Below are 17,368 nucleotides of genomic sequence, written 5' to 3'. Positions count from 1 at the left end.
TTTAATACAAATCTTTATCTAATTTGTATTCGAATATTTATAATATTTCAAAAAATAAACAAATTCATCGTATTATGAATATAAACAAGCAAGTCAATATAATTCAAAACATAAACAAAATGTATTGATAATTAACTATAATTCCTAGTATATTGTTCAACCATACTAAAACTATCAGCTATAATCTTCAGTGTCATCTTCATCCTCATCATCATCATAGTCCTCATCCGAAGACATTGAGGCTGGCGGCAGTGGTGGTAGTAGTGGAACTGCACTAGAACTACTTGACACTCTAACATTCTCATAATAGCTAATCTTTCTTTTGTGACACATTTAACTTGGACAATAAGAGCTATATTTCTCACCGGAAGTGCTAGTTTCTACAACAGGACTTCTGGTTGCCACAGGAGAAGAATCAGGTGATTGTTTCTTCTTCTCAGCAGTAAGAACTTGAGAGAGAGCAGCTACTGCTGCTGCTCTTTGTGATCCTTGACTTCTTCCAGTTGTCTTAGGGCTAGAACTTTTGGTTCCGGATGATGATTTAAATGCAGAGTTTAAAGCAGCCAAAACTTCTGCTCTTTGTCTTGGTCCTCCTTGACTCATCCCATTCAATCTATCCTGTGACTGTGAGAGTAGAAAGTATTAGAAAGAAAGGCAAGTTCTAACGGAGTATGAAATCATCATGATCTGTGACTTGATTTGGAGATGTTCAATTTAATTTAAAAACTATGATATCTTTCCTTCATTTTTCTTTTTGGCAAATTTAATTTAAATACTATGATATTTTTTCCTTCAATTTTCTTTTCAGCAAAGATGGAAAAACCTGAACCTGTACCTACCTAAATATAATTATTAAATTTACCACTAATAACAAAAGAAAAGAGAAAAGACTGGCACTACTATGGCCAGCATGCAACAAGTAACTTGGTAAGACGTCTACAGATTTCCGACAATGAGGATACTCCAAATACTTAGTTCTAATCAAGATTCCCTTATGTCTCCAAAAGTTCATTTAATAGTAGCACAATATTTTTATAATCAACAAAAGAATCATTTTTTTATCTTGAGTTGCTAGCAGAGAAGTAGATCTACTCATTAGGCAAAATGTTTAAAAGGTAGTAGCCAATGAATCTCTTTGTTGTGGATTTATCTCAGCTAAAAATCATTGACAATATCACTATTATATCTTTTTGAAGCATGCATCAAGAAGAAACAGGGTCAGGAGAGATTACAATAAAATCAACTTACCTAAAGAGTTGGGCAGGAGTTGTCTCAGGAATGATATCATCATCACTAACTACTTTCTTTCCAATTGGAGCAAAACCACCAAAGATAACCCAAAATTCACCTGAGTCTGACTCAGTGTCCAACTTTCCATCATCTGCAACATGAAACACGTTTTTATTGTCATAAACAAATAAAAATACAAAATTATAATAGGGTTTTTGGAAAGTGACATGGAAACATGTACTATATGTCCTTACCAACAATGGCAACATTACACTTCCCTTCATGATACTTTTCCTTTACATACTGGATAACTTCCAAAGCCTTGGCTCTTTCTTGAATATTTGAATTAGCTCCATTGAATTGATAAATATTATTCTGTGAATCTAGGATGAATACATCATCATGGTTCAGTGAAGACCATGCAAAAGGGACCTGCATAAGGAAAATGATCAATTACATTTTCAGCCAACGAATGTGCACTCAGTTTACAAAGCTCTATGATTACTCAATTGGTTACTCATCAACAAGTGCTTACTCATCAATTCACAACAAGTGCTTACTCATCAACATTGTGCTGATTGTTAATCTGTAATATAAAATGCAGCAATCAAAGTGAGCTTCCTAAACCTTAGTCTTCAAACTATTTCCCGTTATACAGGAAAATAAAATTAATTAAAAAAAGAAGCTAAATTACCTTCAACCTTGGAATGTAATATCTATGTTTGCGAGATTTTGTAGCAGCTCCACCAACGATTCTTCAGATTGAAAGATAATTTTGGCTTTGAGGGAGAAAACAAAATAAAATAAGAATGAAAACTACTATGACTCCATTCAAATTAACATCAAATTCAAAGTTTCTCATCATATGTACATGATAGTGTGAAAGTGACCTATTGAAAGAAACTAAAAAAGCAACATTAGATAAAGCTAAATAGATAAACTTTTTAATTTGGTTATTGCACTAAGATCAAGGGGCGTGACTTCTCTTTTTCCCATAGAATGTAAACATGTCAGTTACTATTGATAGAAATCCCTACTATATATATATATATATATATATATAGTCTATGATTTTTAAATTGCTTTTATAAAATAATTGACACCAGTAGTATAATACTTGACTCAAGTTTCAGTCAAAGAAAAAACCATTAAGTTGCTATTTGTAGCAGCTGAAGTTGAACTCCACAAGCTTTCCATAGCTTTTAGATTGAACCCTTCTCCTCTAGTTGAAAATTGAAGTTTAATTTTTTAAGAAAATAAATTAATTTAAAAATGTGTTCATTAATTAAATTAATTAAACAAATATCACAAGAGGCATGTATCCTCTGTAGCTAGAATTGTTGCAATAATAATTCCTATGCTGAAATGTTTGGTGTATGTTATATTTCAAAACCTTGAACCTAAGTTGCTTATTCATATATCTAAGATGGCGCTCCTGTAAGATAAATGAAAAATACAAAAATTGAGAATAATAGCATGCAAGTTCAAGTGAACTCCTTATACAAAAATGATAATTTAATAGCATTACTGAGAAAGAAAACAATTCTGGCCATCTGCATATGCTACAACATCCTCGTAAACAGGAATTAATTACATTCTTGATTTATTCCTCCGAAAAAGACGATTACATATATATTACAGCCAAATAGCTTTAAATCAATTAGCACGAGACCAAAACATATATAGTGAAGCATGGAAGATAGCCCCATCAAAAGCATAAGCAATGTTTAGTAAGAAACTAGTCATAACTTGAGTAACCTATTCTTAGAGTAAGATAGAGTTATGAAGCTCAAACAATGCCATAGTAAAAAAACGATAGGAGAAAGAAAACAACAAACCTGAGGAATTTCAGCAACATATTACCTAGGATTAACCTGCTTCACTGACAATTGACAATTCTTCATACACCAAAAAAAAAAAAGAGAGAAAATCAGTCATAAGTAAACAAAAGATAGACATGGAATTTCTAGCATTAGCAAATAACATATAGCAAAGCCTAATCATTGTGCAACGCCCACCTGAGTTTCCAAATTAACAATTTTAAACACTACAGGTAGGAAGGACAATTAATGATTTTCCAAAGTTCCCCTGTTACTTTCAACCAAATAAACCACAACTTACTAAAAGACAGTAATGGAAAAAAAGAAAGAAAGAGGGGAAAAAAGAGGAGCACCATACATACACTCAGACAGATAATGCAATTGCCATAAAAGTTGCAAGACTGTGGACCTAGTTAAAGCCAGCGCCGATTTCCTTCCGTTTTAGTTCTAAAGCGATTCGTTCATTCTCAAGCTTCATCCTTTCATTTTCCAGACTTAGTTTCTCCAACTCTCGGTCTTCCTTCTTACTAAACCTCTGCCACTTTAATCTCTATTTCTCTTCAAAATTCTCTCTCTTCTCTCCTTAATTCAGCACTTTCTAGCACCACAGAGAGAGATAATAAATTAACAACAACAACAACAATATAATATAGTATTGTAACTGTGTAAGCTTATAACCATAGAGTATGCTATATAGAAGAAGAAGAATAAGGGCTTTAATTAAGTAAGTAATTGTACTTGTACTTGTTCCTAACTTGGAGAAGAGCAAAGAGACAGTTGTTGTTGTTGTGCTGCATGTTAATATGAAAGGCATGCTTCAAAAATCTAATCTTAATAATGAATGAACCATGAAATGCTTAATTAAAATAATAATGTGATTAAGAAGTTAAAACCTTATACTAATTCACATAAAGATATAAACTAAACTAAGTATGCTTCTAAAGAAGCTTTTTCCTTTTGGTTTAATCTAGAAGCTTTTGCCTTTTGGTTTAATCTAGAAAGTAGCTCAACATACCAATTTATTAGTAAGTTTTATATCTTAAATTAAGAAGCTCAAATAAGGATACACAAACAAAACTTTGTAATTTGAAAATGATGCCAATGGGGTTTAACTACGCTTTCTTACTTGGCCTTTACGGATTATAGATCAGTACTAGGATTTCAGAATATACTTATACAATCTTAAGTTCTTAAGAAACCCACTGAAGTTCCCTAGATGGAATATTCTTGGAACTTCCCTAGATTAACACATGGAAGACAAATGGTTAGATGAGCATGCACAAAGCATGATCAGCTAGAGGGTAAACACTATAACAAGAAACCATATGCATCATCTTGAATTAGGCAGCTTGAGTAAGAGGCTCAGATGAATCTGTTTCTTGCCTGCAAATTGTGGATAGCCATAAGATTAGTTAAAATCCATTAACAGGGAAAACAGCCATCACATTACTAGAGTTAAGTCCAACAAAGCCCACTCAAAGTATACCCTCATTGTTTATGAACAAATATAAACAAAATTATGAACAGCAAACAGACATTTTATGAACAAAATTCACAAAGTACACAACATTCAATATTATCAGTGCTTATGAACAAGTATGAATAAAAAAATGAGCAAAATTATGAACAGCAAAGTGACTATTTAACAAACTATGAGCAAAATTATGAGCAAAATGAGCATTCAATGTTCTCAATTTATCACAGTACTCACCGGCTACGAGGAGGAAGGGCAGTGGCAGAAACACAACAGCAACACAGAGAGAGAAGGATAGCGCTCGAACAGAGGAGACGGCCAACGAGCTTCCAAACGACAGTGAGGGAGCTTCCAATCACGGCGACACAGCTTCCTACGACGGCGACAGATCTTCTACGGTGGCGGTGGAGGCTGTGTCTGTGTAGGGGCTGCGGTGGTTGCACCGTTGTGGGGATGCAAGGCTGTGGGGGTTGTGGAGAGCTGCGAGGGCTGATGCAGGGGCTGTGTGGCTGCAGTGGTGGCAGAGACTGCGGTGGCTGCGGGCGGCGGGCTGCAGGGCGAAGAGTTCGAGGGATGAGGACGAAGAGTTTGACAACACCTTCTCTTAGAGTTTGTTTCGAAGGGATTTAATTAGGGTTTTCAATATTTTCGATGGATTTAATTTAAACTACAGACGGATTTTCTGTCTGTAATAATTTAACATTTTGCTCTTTAATTACAGACGAATTTTCTGTCTGTAACCATTTTTCACGGAAAAAAATTATTTTTTCGATGAAATTATCGACGGATTCTTTTTTTCGTCTGTAATTTATACTAATCCATTTTTTTGTTTTTCGACAAAAAATCCCTCTAAAATTCCCTCTGTATTTCAGTGGGATAAAATCCGTTGGAAATATCCGACTGTAATAACTAGTTTTCTAGTAGTGAATGTATGATTGTGAATCTTGTATGAACTATGAAGTTGAGTTTATTAATTTTGTGTTGAGGATAGTAAGTTTATTGAATTTGTGTATTGGGGTATTATGAAATGAATTGAGCAATGATATGTGAATTTGGTGTGTGTAAATGTTGGCAAAAAGCTTAGTGTTTTGGTATTGAGAAATGAGATTGGAGAAAATAGAGGTTTGATAAACTTTGTGAAAATAAGAGTTTTGGCCGAACTTCTGTGAGCTATAACTTGGTTTTTGGACTCCCAAATTCTTTCAAATTTATTTCATATGAAAATTGGGTCCGTGAAGTTTACGCCGTTTGAAAAACGGATGAAAAATATTTTAAAACAAAAGAGTTATGTGCGTCGGAAGTTCGGTAGGTAAAACTGAAATCCTGCAGACTTAGTCATTTCTAATCAAACTGCAGTGTATGTGTATGCATACTCCTCATTCTCGAAGGGTCATTTTTGTCCAGAGTACATGCGTACATGGACAAGGCTACGCGTACGCGAAATGGGCTAAATTGCACTCCCACGCGTACGCGTGACCCCTGAAATCAGCAAAAAGAGTTTTATGTTTTAAAGTATAATTTTGAACCTCTAAACCTCTATATTTACCCTTTTAGTCCCTAAACCTTAGTTGTATGTTGAGTGGTAAGAAGAAGGTAGGGAGGAGTAGTAACTTGGAGACGAAGAAAGTTTGAGAAGTGGCGAATTATGAATGAAAATGGTAAAAGTGTGATATGTATATGAATGAATGATTTATAACGAAGTTGATAACGAAAATTATTTTGAGCTTTGACCTGGCAAGGTTCATGGTGGTTTACCACTTACCCAGTGTCGAGAATGTTAGGTGAGGTTCGTAGTGGTGTACCACCCACATATTTTTAAAAGAGATTATTGTGTGGGGTTCGTGGTGGTGTACCGCTCACATGTTTTTAAAAGAGAATATTGTGTGTGGGGTTCGTGGTGGTGTACTCCCCGCATGTTTTTAAATGAGAATGCTTTGTGTGGTTCCCATGTGTGTATGTTGTTTTCCAATTGAAGATCTTGCAAGGTTCGTGATGGTGTACCGCTCACAATGGTGAGGTTTGTGGTGGTATACCGCCGCCAGATGGAGTTTGTGGTGGTGTACCGCCCACCGATTTTCGAGAGGACAATATCCGGGTTAGCTACCAGGTGTGTCGGGTTCTGGAAAAGTAACCAACATGTGAGCTTATGGCCAGTAAGACAGGCATGCATCATCTGCATTTGTTTGAATTGTTTGGGTTTACTTAATTACTTTGGTTTGTCTAATTGTACATGCTTAATGATTATTTGCTAATTGCCTTACTTGCCTCACTTTTGTATTACTTTTTTATATTGCTTGTGTTTGTACAAAGTTAAATTACTTGAGGGATGGTTTGGTTCTTGGATTATTCAGTTGGAAGGTAGTGAAAGTATGAAGGAAATTGGGTTAGAATTAGAATCCCCTATGATAGTGGCCAAGTTATGCATTAGTGAGAACTTAGGTTGGATATGATGAGATAAGAAGTTTATGATGCTTAGTGAATTTATATTATAGTGCATTGTATTTATTTGGCATTTTTATCGTACTGGAAACCCATGGGTCGCAGGTTCTCATCCCGTACATATATTCTGTTTTTTAGATGCAGGTCTTGGTGCTGAGCAGTGAGTAATGGTTCATCTGGGAAGCAGCGAAGTTTATTGGATTTCTGAGTTACTTTTATTTTAGGATCTCTCCTTTTATTTTGGAAAAAATTTTATTGATGTATGTATATTATTTTGAGACTTGCCTATAGAGGCTGTGGTGTATCTTGGGAGAGATAGAATTTCTGTTGTCAACTGTTTTAACTCTGTAACCCTTGTCGACCTAAACTTTGCGGGTCATGACTAGTGTCTAGTATACTTATATTTATGTCAATTTTGTTTTATTCTATTTCTTCCTTATATGCTTTAGTTATTTCATCCATTAGCCGAATGCGTTGAATTTTCTTATGCTTCGATACGTGAGTGTTATGACTTTGTGATTTTATTTTTACTCTTTTCAGGCTTCTCGATTAATAATTCTTTCAATTATACCTATATTTATGTATTAAAAATCTACCTTGAGAGTCATACCACCTTATTATCATTGACTTATGACTCGAGCATAAGGATCTGTATATTAGGGTGTTACAGTAACCAAGGGTCATGCCATATTCGAACATTGAAACCCGAACTATGCTCCAGCTAATTCCTTTTTCCACAACTTTTCTTCCTTCTAAAAGACTTTGCCAACCCCAAGAAGGCTGTGAATCATTATCCGCTGTCAGTGTGGTTGCATAACGAAAGTATTTCCCTTTTAGCATTCTGGATAGTAGAGCATTTAGGTTGATAGTGATCCTCCAAAATTGCTTCCACAGTAGCGCCAAATTATGTGCTCTTAGATCTTTAAAACCCAGTCCTCTTTCTTTCTTAGGCCTCGACATCATATCCCAGCTAATCCACACCATTTTGTGCTCTGAACCTTTTTGACTCCACCAGAATTGCATCAATATCCGATGAATCTCTTCCAATAATGAATCTGGTATTCGAAAACAAGATAGAGTATACACCGAAATTGCTTCACCAGCTGCTTTAATGAGTACATACCTTCCACCTGCTGATAGGAGATTTCTTTTCCATGCTTGGACCCTCTTCTAAACTTTATCTTTAATGACTCCAAAAGTTTCCCTCTTCGATCGTTGGACCACTGATGGCAGCCCCAGGTATTTATCCTAGACACCCATGTCTCTAATATTAAGAGTAGTTGCCAATTCTTGTCGAGCATTGGTAGGTGTGTTTTGACTGAAAAAATAGCAGTCTTTTCGAGATTAACTTTCTGTTCACTGGTTATTTCATAATCATAGAGAAGAGCCAAAAAAGAATAGAATCATTGGTAAACAATAGGTGATTAGTACTTGGACTTCTCCTATGAATCTGAATTCTATGAATAGTCTTGTTTTGCTTTGCCTTGTGTAACAGACAGGAGAAACCTTCTGCGCAAAAAAGAAAAAGATACGGTGACAAGGGATCTCCTTGACGAATACCCCTTGTTGGCGTAAAAAAGCCAAATGGTTGACCTTCTACCAGAACAGAGTAAGAAACAGTGGTGACTAATTCCTGAATCCAAGAAATCCACCTAGAGGCAAAACATATTCTCTCCATGATAAACCATAAAAACTTCTATTCTACTCTATCATAAGCTTTGCTCATATCCAATTTGATTGCCATTTCACATTCTAATCATGTCTTCTTAGTTTTCAAATAACGCATACATTTGTGAGCAATGAGAATATTATCAGAAATAAGCTTACCCCTCAAAAAGGCACTCTGATTTGGACTAACTATTTTATTCATGAAGTTTTGAAGTCTATGAACCAAAACTTTTGAAAGAATCTTATAGAAAATGGAAGATAGGCTAATAGCTCTAACTTGTGTCATTTCTCTAGCATCTGGAATCTTTGGAATCAAGCATATTTGAGTATGATTGAAACCTTTAAGCATCCTTCTGCCACCAAAGAAGCTACCCAATATTTTAAACACATCTCCTCCTATAATATCCTAGTAGCATTAGAGGTGGCAGTGGGGCAGGTAGGGCGGGTTTTTGCCCTATCCGACCCCGCCCCGCCATCCTATACTCATGTACTACCCGCCCCATCACTACCCGCAGGTAGTAAACTGCAGTACTCGAACCCGCCCCACCCCTACCCACCCTATAAAAATTAAATAACATTTTAATTTTTACATATTCATATATAAATTAAGCCAAAAACTTAAAATTCATAGACAAATTAAAATACAAACATGAAATTCATACAATGTCATTAGTTCAAATAACTTGAAATTAAAAAAGCTAGTGTTAGATTACTACAAATTTAACACCATAATAAAGAAATTATAATATTAGACATAAAAGAGTCTTCAATCCTTATTCTTGATCACTTTCAACATCTTCATCATCATTAAAAGTTTACAAATCAAGATTTGAACCTGAAAATCAAAAGAGATAACAATTAACAAATTAATTGGTACTATATAAAAAATTAACATAAATAAAAATTAAACAATATATCACCTTTACTTCCCAAAGGTGCCCACAACTAACTTTGGCCACAACCTTTGCTTTAATTTTTCAGTTTAATACATGATTGGTGCCATAAAATGTATATCTAAAATCAAATTTACTCTACTATAATTGAATAACAGATAAAAATAAGTAAGAAAGCAACATCACTGTGCCTAGTTGAGACCTATTTACCAAAACATAACCATGTGGTTAGCAAATAGTAACTTTCATTAGAAACAAACTTTATTGACTCTTCAAAAACTACTTTGTTTCTTTGAAAAGGAATACAACTCATTCTCCAAAACAACTAAAAATAAAGAGTAAACAATGGGACTATCCCAAAAAAGTGAAAAACCATGCTCTAGTACATTCAACAATACATTACCCCCAAAAAATAGAAATCATCCACAAAAAATCATAAATGAGACCTTAAAGATGACTGTGGCATGATGAAACAAACAAAAACTTGACCTTTTCGAAATCTCATATAAACTAAGAGAAAGGAGAAGCAAAAGCATAATTAGCGCATCACAAATCTGATTATGTTGCCAATTTTCTTTGAAGCCTAATGATAAAATGAATAACAGGAACATCACTTTGTTTACTCTACTATAATCTTTATTCTTATAATTGAATCTTATACATAAAAATAAATAAATAATATTCACGAAAAAAATACAGTGACAAAATAAGCATGATTCAACCATTTTTGTCATATTAATCTGAACAGGTTTTCATACAAATAGAATTGCATACAGCAACAAATCCATGCTCAAATAAAAATTAGAGAACATTGTAAACCCTAAATAAAAATTACCAAAAAAAAGTAGTGATTCGCAGCGGACTCACAGCAACGGCGACAGACTCACAACGACGAAGGACGGAGGACGGCGGCGAAGCTCTGCTCATCTACTCTCAGACGGAGGGTACGGTGATGGACTCACGGCGACAAAGGACGGAGGACGGAAGATGGAGCTAGGTTCTGCGCTCGGATAGAGGACGTTGGCGGCGAAGCACTGCTCAGCTACTCTTGGATGGAGGACAGAGGCAAGAACGACGACAGCTGACAAGTAGGTCTTGGAGAAGAAGAAGGCAAGAAGCTCGATGCTCTATTGGCTATCACTCTCAGCAGCAACCTCTCACTATGGTTTCTAGAATCTGGAGAAGAGAAGAATAAATTTTTAGGGTTTCAAACTTTCAATGCTACATTTGAAAAGTTGTTTATATATTTTAATATTTATTAATTTTTATATATTTATATTATATATTTTATTTTATATTATAATATATAATATATACTACGTGGTGGTTTACCCTAATCCCAACCCCGCCCCGCCCCGATAAAAATCCGCCCCGCACCCGGGATGGATAATAACCCGCCACGATCGGGTAGGGGCGGGGTAGGTGCCCGCGGGTTCGGGTACTCTTGCCACCCCTAAGTAGCATTGAAAAAATTTTGTTGTGAATCCATCGTCTCCAGTAGCCCTTTGAGCACAAACAGAAATGGTAGGTCTCTTTGTTTCCTCAATAGACACCGATCTTATCAATCTTCGGCTCATGAAAGTTGTAATCGAAGGGTTGAACTCATCAAAGAGGTAACTCAGTTCCTCTGGGTTTGTAGTTAAAAAATGTCTTTAAAATATGTCTCAGCTACCTTAGCAATGCTCTCAGAGTCTGAAGCCATCTCACCATTAGTGGTTGTCAATCCCTAGATTTTGTTTTTTCGATTCCTGACTTCACACTTTTGGTGAAAATACCTCATGTTTTTGTCACCTTCTTTCAACCATTTACACCTAGACTTCTCCCTCCAATACCTCTCCTCCTTGTTAAGTTCATCCTCCAATTTATTCTCCAATTTAATCAACTCTATACACCCATGAATGCCGTCTTCCCAAACTTGGTATATTTTAATCAAAATTTCAGCAATTTCTTTCCTTGAATTGTGTCTACCTTGCTGCTGCCATAGGACTAATAAGTGGCGACATATCTTTAATTTTTGAGCTAAAGAAAACATAGGAGAACCATGGAATTCTGTTTTCCAAGCCTCGGTAATAATCTGCCGAACCTCCTCTACTTCGCACCAACGAGCTTGGAATTTGAATCTTCTTTTAGTGGTCCAATTTGGTGGATCAGATTCTAGCAATAATGGGGCATGGTCAGAACCGTTTTCAATCAATCTTTTTACCATTGCTGAAGTATAAGCATTTCTCCACACTTGTCCTATCATGAATCGGTCAATTCTCACCCTGATTAGTTCCTTTCCACACATCCTTTTAGTCCAGGTATACGACTGGCCCATCATCCCAAGATCCATCAATCTGTTATCATTAATAAAATCAATGAAATTATCCATGGAAGCCGACGTGTGAAGATTGTCCCCTTCCTTCTCATTCTGACTTCTTAGAGAATTGAAATCACCCATGATAATGAGATTATCCTTAAATTGTAATAGTTGGCCAGATAGATCCTCATATTGTTGAACTCGGATTTGCTCATTAGTACTGAGATACACCCCGACCAGCCCCCAAACCAGATTCTTGCCCTCATCCTTAACTGTAACAACAATAGAGTAAGAAGTTGTTGTTAATATATGACGTTAGGATTTTTGCCAGTAAAGAATTTCATAAAAACAGTCACGTTGTAGATATAGTCTCTAAATCGACAGAAATCCCTTCGTACAAACATTTTGGTTGTCACAAGTAACAAACCCTTTTAAAATTGATAACCAAGTATTAAACCTCGGGTCGTCTTCTCAAGGAACTGCGAGGAAGGTATGTTCTTATTATTGGTTATGAGTTTGTAAATTGGGGTTTTGGAAGTAAGGTGGGAATATGTATATGACAAATAATTTAAATGGCAATTAAAAATGAATAAATACTGTAAAGCAAACTTTTGGGCAAGGTATGAGAAATTGGAGGTCCAACGTAGTTATCTCTCTCAACTATAAGGAAAGTTGAATCTAGACTCCACTTGGTCAACCTTTACTAAAGCAAAGGAAAGTCAAGGGACTAATTAAATTGAACTTTGAATCCTATTTATTTTCTAAGAAAAGGTTGGGATTACTTAAGTTTAGCTCAATTAGCAAGATAACGATTATCAAATATGTTGAGTTTAATAACTGTTGAGTTACTGATTTCTTAACCAAAACCAAAAGGGGAAAAAGTAAAATTGCTAGAATAATAGAGGTGACCTTAGATGGAAGGCAATAGTAACTTAAATCAAAGAGAACAATCTTAACTGAAAATACTTCAAATATCATTAATTCAAAATAGAGATCTGTAACATGGAATAATTCATAAATCAATTCAAATATTAAAAGCAAATAAATAAATAAAAGTAAACTGAAAATAAAAGAACATTAAACCTGGATCCAGAGTTACTCTCAAAACAAGAAGAAATCCTAAATCCTAAAGGGAGAGAGAGAATCTCTCTCTAAACTAAATCTAAATCATGAAAACTAGAAATTGGCGAGCTCTCCCTGAATGGATGCATTTCTCCACTTTATAACCTCTAATCTATGCTGTCTGTGCTTGGATCTGGGCCAAAAAGGGCTTCAGAAATCGCTGGGGACGTATTCTGTGAATTCTTATACGTGGCCTCTGTCACGCGTCCGCGTGGGTCACGCGGTCGCGTCGTTTGGAGCTTTTCCTTGCCATGCGGTCGCGTCGGTCACGCGTCCGCGTTGTGGGTGTTCTACTTGAGGCGCATGGTCGCGTCAGTCATGCGGTCGCGTCGCTGCTTCTTCGCTTCTGGCACGCGATCGCGTCGTTCATGCGATCGCGTGGATACCAGTTTCCTTAAAGCTCCATTTTGCCTTCTCCTCCCATTTTTGTATATTTCCTTTTTCATCCTTTAAGTCATTCAGCCTTAGAAAACCTGAGACTACTCAACACACTAATCATGGCATCGAATGGAAATAAAGGTAATTAAAGCAATTAATTTTAAAGCTTAGGAAACATGTTTTTCACAATATGACATAATAAGGAAAGGAAAGTAAAATCATGCAATTAATGTGAATAAGTAGGTGAAGGATTGAATAAATCACTCAAATTAAGCACAAAAGAACTCATGAAATATGGGTTTATCAACCTCCCCACACTTAAACACTAGCATGTCCTCATGCTAAATCCAAGGTAAATAATTAAGGTTAAAGTGATGGAATGTTATGAAATGCAACCTATTCTAAATGCATCTACCTAATGAGTCATGCAATTCTAATTTATCCACTCATATATAAAGCCTACATGTAGTTAAATTATTTCGCATTCTCAAGGAGTTATATATACATATATAGCTAACCCTCTATTAATAACGCAAGTGAGATGAGAAAGAAAACATTAAAACTTGCAAGACAATTATTAATTTGAATAGAGATAAATGTTAATGAGCTATTGAACCCTTATTGGATTTTGTGTTTACTCTCTAATCACTCAGTGTTTATTGGGTTAATCACTCTATTCTTTTTTCTATTCTTCCCTTCTATAACTTTGTTTTTCGTCTAACCAATCAACAATTATAGAACATAGTCATACCAAAACTCATGAGGTCTTTAATCAAGGTTGTAATGGGGTCAAGGTAAAGGTAAGGATATATGTATAAGGCTAAGTGAGCTAATAAGTGAATCCTTAATTAGACTAAGATCTCACCTAACATACATATTTAGTAAAATAATGCTTCTTTACCTATTCTCCCTATTTTCTCACTTTTGATGTGACATGCTCATGTTTCAGTTCTTGTTTTTATTCCATGTGCATTTATTTTTATTTTGCATTGGGGAGTTCTTTTTGTATCCCCTTATTTACATGCTTGAAAAATAACTTTTTTTTTAAATACACATGGTAATTTTAATTAATTTGAATTTTCATGAGCATGCTTCCCAAAATTTTTGAGTTGCTTTATTCTTTCTAATTTTTCTACCTTTTGTTTTTATCAACTATTTTCCCATAAGGTTTCCCACATTTTACTCTATTAATAATTTTCTATCTTAAGCTAACCAAGGATTCACTTGGGATTTTCTTTTATTTTTCTGCTTAAGGCTAGTAATTTGGCTAAATAGAATAAAGAGGTTTTAAAAGGCTCAAGGGGACTAACAAAGGTGATGTAAAAGGTAGGCTAATCTGGGGTAAGTAAGCTAAAATCAAATAATGGCCTCAATCATTATTTTGGGATGTACCTATATTCTACAATCGGACATATAGACTAAAACAAAGTAAAGAACACCAGAATAAGAAAGAAGGTTGGAACACACAGGAATAAAAATTATGGTTTGAATGTAACCATACAGTTAAGCTCAAAACTCACAGGCTATGTGTTCTCTAGCTGAAAAATCATTTATCACTTATGTATGTCATGCAGGTTTAAAAATTCTCATTATTCTCTTAAAAAGTAATTTAAGGTAGCCTTTGAAATTTTAATGTTTCTCCTTGATAAAATATTGTCAGTTTAACTACATCATGTAATGCTATATATACAAGGTTTTATGGATCTAAATTTATTATGTTCAAGTTCCTAGCTTACTCTTTATTATTTTTGTCAATTTAAACTAAGCTATAATTAAGCTATCTTATGTCAAAAGGGTAAACTATACTAATTGATCTACTAATAAGTTAGAATTGCAACTAAACTAATGAACTAAATAACTTAAAATATGAACTAAAAATGCAAAATGCAGAAAATAGAGTAACAATACACAAGTAGCAATGTATAAGTACTCAGAAAATAAAAAATAAAAGAAAAAAAGAAAAATACAGAAAAGTATCTGAAATAAAAGAAAAGTATGTAGTGGTTCACCAAGATAAACGCCAGAGATGGCGACCTCCCCACACTTAAAATGAAGCATCGTCCCTGATGCTCAATCAAGCCGGGTGTGAAGGAGTGTCATCATTGGTAGGGATGGTAGCTGAGGTCTCTGTGGTGGTGGTGGGCTGAGAGTCTAGCTGCTGTAGAGGAGGGACGGACTGGATCGGGATCTCCGAGTCTACAGCCTCAAGCTGATGTGGGACCTCCTGGTGTGGTGCAGGCTGTTCTGCACCTGCCTGCTGATGAATTTCCGCCTGGGGGTGAGGCTCCTCCTCATGCTCATCCTCCTCCTCCTCTGATGGCTCTGATGGTGTGTCGGGCTTGGAGGGGATGTCGGTGCCCTGTCTGATCATCAGCTTCAGATGCGAATAACGTCGCCTGCTGCGACGCTCCAGTCTCTCATACCGGCACCTGTTACGGCACTCCATCTGATCGAGCTGGCGAAATAGGCGGTGCACGAGGCGGTATACCGGCTCAGAGGCGGGTGGAGGTGCAGTGGTGGCAGCAGGTGTAGAAGTGGATGAAGAGGGTCCAGCAGACGGAGGGGCTGTCTCATCAGTAGCAGTGAAAGGTGGTGGTCTGTAGCCCAAAGCGAGGAAGTTCCTGCTGTGAGGAATGATCTTCCTGCAGTCCGCCGCTGGTGGTCTCTCATCGGCATCCCCCCATGGCACGTCAGCTCGACGGCCTAGCTGTGTAACCAGGTAAGGAAAGGGGAGGGTGCCTCGGACGTGGACCCTGGCTATATAAAGCTGGATAAAACGTGGCAAGTACAGGTCCTTACCCTCCAGCACACACTATAGGAGGGTGATCATGGCAGCCGGGATCTCTGTCTCATGAGTACTTGGCATCACAAAGTTGCTCAAGATCTGATGCCAAAGCCGAGCCTCATCATTTAAGTACACTCTCTTGATCCCGCGAGGCATAGTGGTGTCCTGACCTATCTCCCAAGGAACAGCAGGGTCGAGAGCTATCCGGGCCTTTACAGCATCCCAATCAAACCTCATCTGGCCCATGTCCTCCTCAGCCTTTGCATAACCATCAGGCTGGTCGGATTTGGCTGGGAGCCGAAGAATGTCCTTTATGGCCTCCTCAGTGACCAGAATTTGCTTTCCTCTCAGGTTTACTACATCTAGGGTAGTAAGGTAGTAGTTGCAATAGAATTCCCGTACCCAAGATGCATTGACCTCTATCAGTGCTCTTTCCAGAAAGAACCAGCCTCTCTGCTTGATTTGCTCAGTGGTGTACTGCTGGAGGGCTTCTGGAATCCTCAGAGTTCTCTCTAGGTATAGATTCCTAGAGTTTGCAAATACCGGGTACTTCAGCTCACAGTACCGGTTTGCAAATTTTATAGGATCAGTCGAAGGGAGCAGCTGGTCAACTTTTTCCTGCGGTGTGAAGTTCTTCTTCCGCCAGGAGGAATCGTGCATGAGGTCAATAATGGACTGGGAGGAATCTCCTCGCTTGCGCTTTCCAGTAGCCTTGCCTTTCCCTTTTCTCTGTGAGACAGACATCCTGAAAAACAGAAAACCAGGGAATGGATAAAATAGGGAAGCAAAAGACAATATAAACAAAGGAAACTCAAAGCAGCAAGGGAGAATAAGGAAAATGAGTAAATGAAATGTGATGGAATATATGTTAAATGGAAGAAATAGTCAATATGCCAAGGTGAGAAAGTTAGAGAAAGGGAAAATAATCAGACAAGAGAACAAAAGGGTTAGTATGGTAAAAAAAAGGAGTTAGTAAATTAAAATAAGGAGTTAGTAAAATAAGTGGCATAGAAAAATTCCATATAACAAGGATTTACAGGTAAGAATAGAAGTACTCATAATCGAATAAAGAAAACAGGGTGATGCTGATTCGAATAAAAAATAAAGAAGGCAAAAATTGGAATTAGTGAATCACAAATGCAGTTTATGAACCAGGAAACAAAAAGGATAAGAAAGCTGGCCATAGCATTCATGAATTGGTTTGGGTAAAGTAGAGTAAATCAGAGTTTAGAAATGCCAAACCAAAACAAGAATGAAAAC

General features: G+C 36.5%; 1 long non-coding RNA gene across 15 annotated transcripts; it reads right to left on the bottom strand.

Moving 5' to 3' along the window:
• Positions 1 to 5,162, bottom strand: LOC112741824 (uncharacterized). 15 transcript variants are annotated; one of them, XR_011871921.1, is made up of 10 exons: positions 4,762 to 5,162; positions 4,373 to 4,433; positions 3,789 to 3,841; positions 3,409 to 3,648; positions 3,069 to 3,128; positions 1,925 to 2,009; positions 1,766 to 1,816; positions 1,485 to 1,662; positions 1,249 to 1,381; positions 1 to 624 (listed from the first exon to the last, which is right to left on the bottom strand). It is a non-coding gene; the product is annotated as an uncharacterized lncRNA (long non-coding RNA). The 15 variants fall into 15 exon arrangements; XR_003171644.3 differs by having other exon boundaries at positions 3,413 to 3,648; positions 4,762 to 5,156; XR_011871925.1 differs by having other exon boundaries at positions 3,409 to 3,644; positions 4,762 to 5,134.
• Between the last annotated feature and the right edge of the window lie 12,206 nt (positions 5,163 to 17,368).

This window comes from Arachis hypogaea, chromosome 2 (genome assembly GCF_003086295.3).
Source record: "Arachis hypogaea cultivar Tifrunner chromosome 2, arahy.Tifrunner.gnm2.J5K5, whole genome shotgun sequence".
Lineage (NCBI taxonomy): Eukaryota > Viridiplantae > Streptophyta > Magnoliopsida > Fabales > Fabaceae > Arachis > Arachis hypogaea.
This window is presented reverse-complemented; position numbering and strand designations above follow the sequence as displayed.